Below are 8,228 nucleotides of genomic sequence, written 5' to 3'. Positions count from 1 at the left end.
TGTTTTGATCAAGGAAAAAAAAATACTTTTATTTCTACTTTGAAACCGCTTCTGGACTTTGTGCTTGTGGTGAGGAAAAAAATGACACTTTGATTTTGGGTTTTACCAATTAGATAGATTTATTGTTATAGAAACGGCGAGTTAATATGATTATGTAAAAGTAAAAAGATTTGATGTTAATGCCTTCCCCCCCTTTTCCCTCTCTTTTCTCTTTCCCTCACTTTCCCTTTCCCTTTTCCCTTCCCTATTTTCCCTATTGTTTACTTTTGTATTTTGTTTGTATGCTATATTATAACTAATAAAAAACTATTAAAAAAAGAAAAGCAGGAAATGAGTAAATGAGCAACTTGTGTGCGGGGCTGGTTGGCACACCAAAAGAAAAATATGACATAACTCTAAAAGGTGTAAATTATTGGAGGATGGAGTAGCCTTTCTAAGATGAAAGTTTCAAGCTGAATGGCAAGCAGTAAACACAATCCAGAGAGAATAGGAGGCCATCCCAGTGGTGGGATTCAAATTTTTTTTACTACTGGTTCTGTGGGCATGGCTTGGTGGACATGGCAAGGAAGATTACTGCAAAATCCCCATTCCCTCCCCACCCCACTAACCTGCTTTCCAGTTCTGTTCTCCTATGCAGGGCAACAAAAGAAGACCCAGCCAATCAGCTGGGACTCAGGAGGCAGAGAATAGATGGGGGGCGGGGCCAGTCAGAAGTGGTATTTGCCGGTTCTCCGAACTACTCAAATTTCCGCTACCGGTTCTCCAAACTGCTCAGAACCCGCTGAATACCACCTCTGGGCCATCCCCACAAACAAAGCAAACACGATGAAAGAAAGGGAAATCCAGAAAGGGATTTGTTAAGACAGCTTCATTTCCAGCCAAGCATCTTAATCTTTCCTTTATAGATGTTCAACTACTGCTTGTCATCTTTAATGTCTTCCATCCATTGACTCCATAATGTTGGCCAGACCTTATTTCTCTTGAGGAACCTGGATGTACGGTTTTCTTTTTGTTCCTCCCTTCAGGGTCTCCCAGTTCTCCATATCTGACTTGGGAAATATAGTGTCAAAACTATTCAGATAAATTCCCTTTAAACTGTTTGAGAAAATGAAAAATTGTGAGAAAAGAAGACAGAAAAGGAGAAATAGCATTTTATTTTAGGAAAATATGTAGGAATGTGGGATAAGTATATGTCTACAACTAAGGAGCAACCTATTTTAGAATATGGAAAGTGTGGGGAAATAGTGAAAAAATACATTTCTCTAAAATGATATGGGAAGTGATTTCCATAGAATTAGAAAATGCTAATATTTATATTTAGAGAGATATTAGGATAGATGGAGAAGAGGTAAAGAAGGGCATAAAACTAACAAACAAGTTTTAGAACAAATATTTAAAAATAGTACCTTAAGCTCTAAAGAAGAATTTAAAAGACCCTGTACCCAAGACTCAATATATTAAAATAACCCTAAAATACTACTATTGAAATAATTAATATACGCATACACTGTAGAAAATGTACAAACATTTAGTACTGAGTATTAAAAAAAAACATTTATTTTTCACATTAAATACTGGCTTAGCCAGAATCAAAATGGGGACATTCTAGAAATCAAATTAGGTAAAAATTTTCCACCTCTTTTTTCCTGACTATCACAGGTTCTAATTTGTACCCTGTTTCTCCAACAATATGGCCTCCCCCAATAGGAAGTCCCAGCATGTTTTATAGGCATGAAATGAAATTAAGCCCCTCCCCCCAAATTAAGGCCTATATTAAAACATGAGAAATGGGGGGGAAATGGTGGGGGGGGGCTTGCCGTTAGGAAGTACTTTTGTTGCACACCCGGATATGGTGCTGCCTGCGTTGACCCCAATACAAAGTGCCCCACCAACGCCGAGGTCAACATCCAAGCCATCGCCGCCTGCCTGCCTGAAGATGCAAGGGGGGGGGAATTAAGTCACCCCCAAAAAGACGGCCTAGCCATTTTTTCGGGGCTCAAAAAAAAATAAGACCCGGCCTTATTATATGAGAAACACGGTAGATGCTAATGCTTTCCATAAGGTCCTTGGCAAAGGTGGTGTATTCTGTATAAAGGAAAAGCCATGAAAAACTGGATAGAAAATTTTAGATTAGTAGCTTCTTACCAGAACGAGAAGTGCTAATTGTAGAGGCTGAAGTCTTATCCGTATGATAGCTGAGCAGGAGAGGTTCTGTGTCAGTCTTTCAAGAGACAGTTTCATGAGACGCTCAGTTTAAGCTTCAGTTTCAGAAAAAAGAAGAGAAGTCAGTGAGTGGGTATATATCTGCGGAATATAGGAATGTTTCCAGGAATTGCTTAATTTACCTGCCAAGACAATTCTGATCCTGCCACCTCTTTATTGTAGATGTCAGGATGACTGGGGGCCTCAAGCAATTGTGGGAAGAAATATCCTTCTGGGTTCAGTTCCAAGTGGAGAAAAAGACGTTGGAAACATGGAGGCTGTTAGGAAGCTTTAATGGTGGACAGGACCACATGGCCTGGAGCTCCAGAGTGAAAAGGAAGGATGATCACATGCTTCAAGGTAAAGGAAGAGATCAAGAGAGAAAAAGGACTGATATGCTGAGAATGCCTGGGTTTTATACAGGGGTGGGATTCAAATTTTTTAACAACCAGTTATGTGGGCGTGGCTTGGTGGTCATGTTATTGCTGGGCATGGCCAACTCAATATCCCTCACATCGAGGCACACATCTCCTCGCCTGGCCTCTCATGACTGTGGGGATGCTGCTGTGGGGATGCTGCTGTAAGTGTAAAAAATGGTCATAAGTCACTTTTTTCAGTGCCATTGTAACTTTGAATGGCCACTCCACGCAAGCAAAGTACCAGCAAAGGAGGGGAAAAAAACTCCAGAGACGTTCCAGAGACAGGAAGTCTAGTCCTTCCAAGAATGTAATAAGGGTTAATGGAGAGGCAGTTTCTGTAAGCAACACCAGAATGTTTCCTTCCTGCCTTCCTTACAGGATTAGGCCAGTAATTTCTTCTAACAACCGCTTCTCCAAACTGCTTAGAATGTTAACAACTGGTTCTACCAAATAGGTGCAAACTGGTAAAATCCTACCTCTGGTTTTATAACCTTCGTTGGGATTTGAATTGAAGCTTGTTTCTAATTGGTTGTCAGACTCCCATGAAGCCATGCAGGGGCAACTCTGTAGGCTGTCCTGAGTTCCAGGCTTGGTTGAGCCTTGCTGGATGATGATGCACTGAAAGGGCTTGAGCAATTGTTATAGCTTTACCTGGAGATCTTTGTTATGTAAAGCATTCTGGCCCAGGCCTTAATGGCCCACCCATTAACAAAGGTGGGGGTGAGTTTCTGCTTCTGAGGTGTTTCTGCTCTTGAGTTTCTACTCTTTTTAGGGGAAATATTCTGCCTTTTAATATTTCCCAGAATATTTTAATTTTCTAGGAGAGGTGTGGGTGCTAATTTCCTACACAATAAAAATATGACTTTGGGAAAATATCTGTTTTAAATGCAAAAAGAATCATGGCACAATAATAGTATGTTAATTAAATATATTGGCTTGCTTTCTTGTCTTTTTCTATGAGTTAGCTTTCTGGCTTCTATGCTATCTTCCATCTAGGATCTCCTTTGCATTTTTTTTCATTATCAATTATATTTAGTTTCTCCTTCCCTTGGATAGCTCTGTATTATTAGAATTTATATTTTGAACAGGGATAATTTAACCTGGGTTCTTTCCAGGACTGTTATCCCTGAGATGAGGAAGACTGTGACTGAGTACAATTATCCTTGCTGCCATCTCCATTACTGCTCTTAACTACTGCTGCTTCCTTCCCCTTCCTTAAGACCACGTTGGCATGGCTGTTTGGCTGGAATTGCTTAACTGGACCTTTGCTCTTCTTTAGCTGGACTTTAGTTTTTCCATGGAGGCCAATGCTAATAGATTCAGGCCTAGCACTGGGATTGTTTGGCTAATCGTAGATGGTGTGCTGTAGATATGCACAACTAAAATAAAGAACACTAAAAATGTGCCAAAAATTGCAAGATACAGCCCATAAATCCTAAATTATCTCTTCCCAGGCACTCTTGCACATAAGCTAAATAAAGAATGTATTCTGAGGGTGATAGATCTTGCTAGAACATGTGTCTTGTATCTATAATATCCAGCCTCTGTTTGAAGATTGCTACAGAAAAAAGATTTACAATTTCATATGGCAACAGCTCAGTGGTGGGATTCAAATTTTTTTAGTACTGGTTCAGTGGGCGTGGCTTATTTGGTGGGCGTGGCTTGGTGGTCATGTGACTGAGTGGGCATGGCTTGGTGGTCATGTGACTGGGTGGGCATGGTCAACTCAATGTCACTCACATCAAAGGGTGCCTCGTCTGGCCCCTCCCCTCCCAGCCATTCCTTGTCACACCCAGCCTCAATGTATCTATAGTTCTGTAAAAATATTGTTCACCTTTTTTGACTTTATTATGTATTTACTGTAGATGTATTTTCATGGACCACTGAAAGGAGGAAATGGCCCACATGCTTCTTTATTTATTATTACTATTCCCTTCAATACAAAACATCACATATTAGGAAGAGCATATTAAGCTGGACTTATGCAACCTGATATACAAAATAAACACACACATATTTATGCTCTGGACTAGACATTGAATGCATGTAGATCTCTGAAAAATATGTGGTAGCCCTGGGCAAAAAAAGGCAGTAAAATCACTCTAGGTGTAGGGACAATGTAAAATATTAATACATGATAAATAATGGAACAATTAAAAATAATAGCACAGTTTTCTCTCTTTCTCTACCTTCCTATTTCTTTTTCTTCTCTCTCTCTCTCTCTCTCTCTCTCTCACACACACACACACACACACACACACACACACACACACCTCTGTTCATCCAGGCCCAAGAAAGGGGTGAATAAGTGGGGGGAGGGACTTCTAGGTTTCTAGGAAAAGGCACCCCTGGAAGCTGCTCTACTCTCCAACCACACAGATTGCTGATCAATTGGTCATCAGTGTTTAGGTGTCAAGAATGGCTCCTAATTGCAAAATAGGATCTCTTTGCAAATTCTATTTTAAGGCAATAAAGAAAGATCTGATGGATCAGACAAAGGTCAGTCTAAGATTCACAGGGAGCACACAGATCCCTCTGGTTCTCCCTGATCGGTCAGGCGAGGCCATACAGGTGATCCCCCCTCCCCGTGAGCGGAAGATGGATGGAAGATTTATTTATTTATTTATTTATTTGATTTGCCAATTGTTTACAAGATAATAAGTATAAGTGTATACATAGTTGTGAATACATGAAATGGGTACATATAAGAAAAATAAAAGAATAAGAGAAACAATAGGACAGGGACGGTAGGCACGATGGTGCGCTTATGCACACACCCCTACAGACCTCTTAGGAAAGGGGTGAGGTCAATAGTAGACAGTCTAAGGTTAAAGTTTTTGGGGTTTGGGGAAGAGACTATAGAGTCGGGTAGAGTATTACAGACATTGATCACTCTATTGCTGAAGTCGTATTTCCTGCAATCAAGTTTGGTGCGGTTTACTTTGAGTTTGTATCTATTGTGTGCTCTTGTGTTGTTATGGTTGAAGCTGAAGTATTCATTGACAGGTAGGACATTGCAATGTATGATTTTATATACCATGCTTAAGTCAGACCGAAGACGGCGTAATTCAAGGTTTTCTAGTTTTAGAATTTCAAGTCTGGTGGCATAAGGTATTCTACAACGAGTAGAAGAGTGGAGAACTCTTCTTGTGAAATATTTCTGGACTTTCTCAATTGTGCTAATATCAGAAACGTAATGAGGGTTCCAGACTGATGAACTGTATTCGAGTATTGGTCTAGCAAATGTTTTGTATGCTCTGGTTAGTAGTGTGATATTACCAGAGAAAAAACTTCGTAGGATTAGGTTAACAACTCTTAATGCCTTTTTGGCTATGTAGTTGCAGTGGGCTCTAGCACTTAGATCATTAGAGGTGAGTATTCCAAGGTCCTTTACAGAGCTTGGGTCATCAACAAGATCTTGACTATTCAGCTTGTATTTTATTTTCTGATTTTTTTTTGCCAATATGTAAGACAGAGCATTTATTTGTTGAGATTTGAAGTTGCCATTTGTTTGACCATTCAGATACATAGTCAAGATCTTTTTGTAAGGTAGCAGTATTGTCTGTGGTATTGAACAGCTTTACATCATCAGCGAAGAAGAACTAATTGCTCTTAATATGATCACAGAGGTCGTTTATGTAGAGTATGAAGAGAGTTGGTCCTAGAACACTGCCCTGGGGGACACCACTATTGACAGGTGCTGGGGAAGCAGCTCCCTGGAGGACGGGGCTTTCATTGTGAGGGGGAGGACAGGGCTTATTGAACTATTATTTGGATCTCTTCTGCCATGTGACCTATGGAGACAGCCTTTTGCCTTATTGCAAGGATAAGGACAACCCCAATCAGCTTGCATGTTGTGGCAGAGAGGTCTGAGGGCACCGTCTTCCCTAAAGAATTGCTCCACTGAAATGGAATGAAGCTGCACAAAGGAAGCCTGCAGAAAGCTTGGAAAATTCTGCTCTTTCAAACATTTTTCCCTTGGAGCAATTCCAAACAGGCTGTCCTTCAAAAGCAACTATAAACAATCCACTCTGGGAAGAACTGAATAAACTCACGAGCAGCTCTAGTCAGCAGCGGGACGGTGGGATAAGGAAGAAATCGGGCGGCGCGCTTTCCCAAGATCTCCGCCGCCCCACTCCAGCCCTCTCTCTCTCTCTTTCTCTCTCTCTCTCTGTCACACACACACACACACAAACACACACACCATTCTCTTCCTTTTTTTTCTTTCTTTCATTTCTTTCTCTTTTTCTTTCTGATCTTTCTTTTTCTTTCTCTCCCTTCCTCTCTCTCTCTCTCTCTCTTTCTCTCTCTTGCTCACACACACACACACACACACACACACACCTGGTCTGACTGGGATGGCACGAGAAGCATGTAACTTTGTTGGTTGTGTCCTTACGATTTATATTGACTGTTTCCTAGCATGATTTGATTGCTTATTGTATCCTATGAGTATCATTAAGTATTGTACCTTATGATTCTTGACGAATGTATCTTTTCTTTTAGGTATACTGAGAGCATTTGCACCAAGACAAATTGCTTGTGTATCCAATCACACCTGGCCAATAAAGAATTCTATTCTATTCTATTCTAACTTGTAATCAACAAATCATGACATTGATTGCTGGAACTTTCTCTTCAACGTGGAACAGAAAGGAATCAGGGGCCATGCTGTTTTCTTCCTAGAATAATATCAAAGATGTTTCCTTTCCTTAATTCAACTTCTTGGAAACCAGCTTTGCTGATTGTTCTTTCCCTTCAGTGAAGAGCAACATTAACAAGGAGTAGGTGTGGGCTGTGAAAGCCCCTCCTGTCTTCATCAAGAAGCAATTCCATTATTACGACAGCACTACCTGTTTCAAAATATGTTTCAATGATTTAGAGGTGGGAAAATGCTACTACTTATTTCAACAGCCCAATGAACATTGCACAATATCTTGAACATATCCCAATTTATCTTAAGAATACTTCTTTCACATACAATATATTCGTTCCTGTCAATGGTCAACCCGGACAAATTTGTTGTAGTAGTTCTTGTTATTATCATATTCTTTCATTATGTATTACTTATCAATTCAATCAATTTTACGGCAAGTGTAGCTGACATATTTTTAGGCAGTAAAAGTCAAGAACTAGAAAAATGCTTCAGGAACACAGTAAGAAATCCTATTAATTACATCTTTCATAGCATAGACACTAAAATACAAATGAACCAAAGAACAGATGTAGCATATTTGTTTGTTTGTTTATTTGTTTATTTAACAAAGAACTCAAAGCATATCCATATTCATACTCATTTTAATTTGCATCCTTTTCACATGTAGATTACGCACCAAGTCATAAACATGCCTTTTTCTTTTTCCTTTCTTTTCCAATCCAGATACAGAATTTTACATTTTTCTTCATGTTCAGTTAAGTTTGCTTTGCCAAAGTGAACCCTTGCCGGCCTCATGGATTCTCTTCATGAAACATAAACCCACCATTTATTGTTCTTTATTAATCCATTTATCCAATCCATATTTTATGGACTGGGGAAGAAGAGTAAAAGCTGAAAAAGTTGGAGAATGCTGAAATAGAATCTACCTGTAATCACTAATCAAGACACTG

This window comes from Notechis scutatus, chromosome 5 (assembly GCF_049901735.1).
Source record: "Notechis scutatus isolate UNSWTSFEM ecotype Mainland chromosome 5, rNotScu1.2, whole genome shotgun sequence".
NCBI lineage: Eukaryota > Metazoa > Chordata > Lepidosauria > Squamata > Elapidae > Notechis > Notechis scutatus.
The sequence above is the reverse complement of the archived record's forward strand: the minus strand, read 5'-3'. Positions refer to the sequence as shown.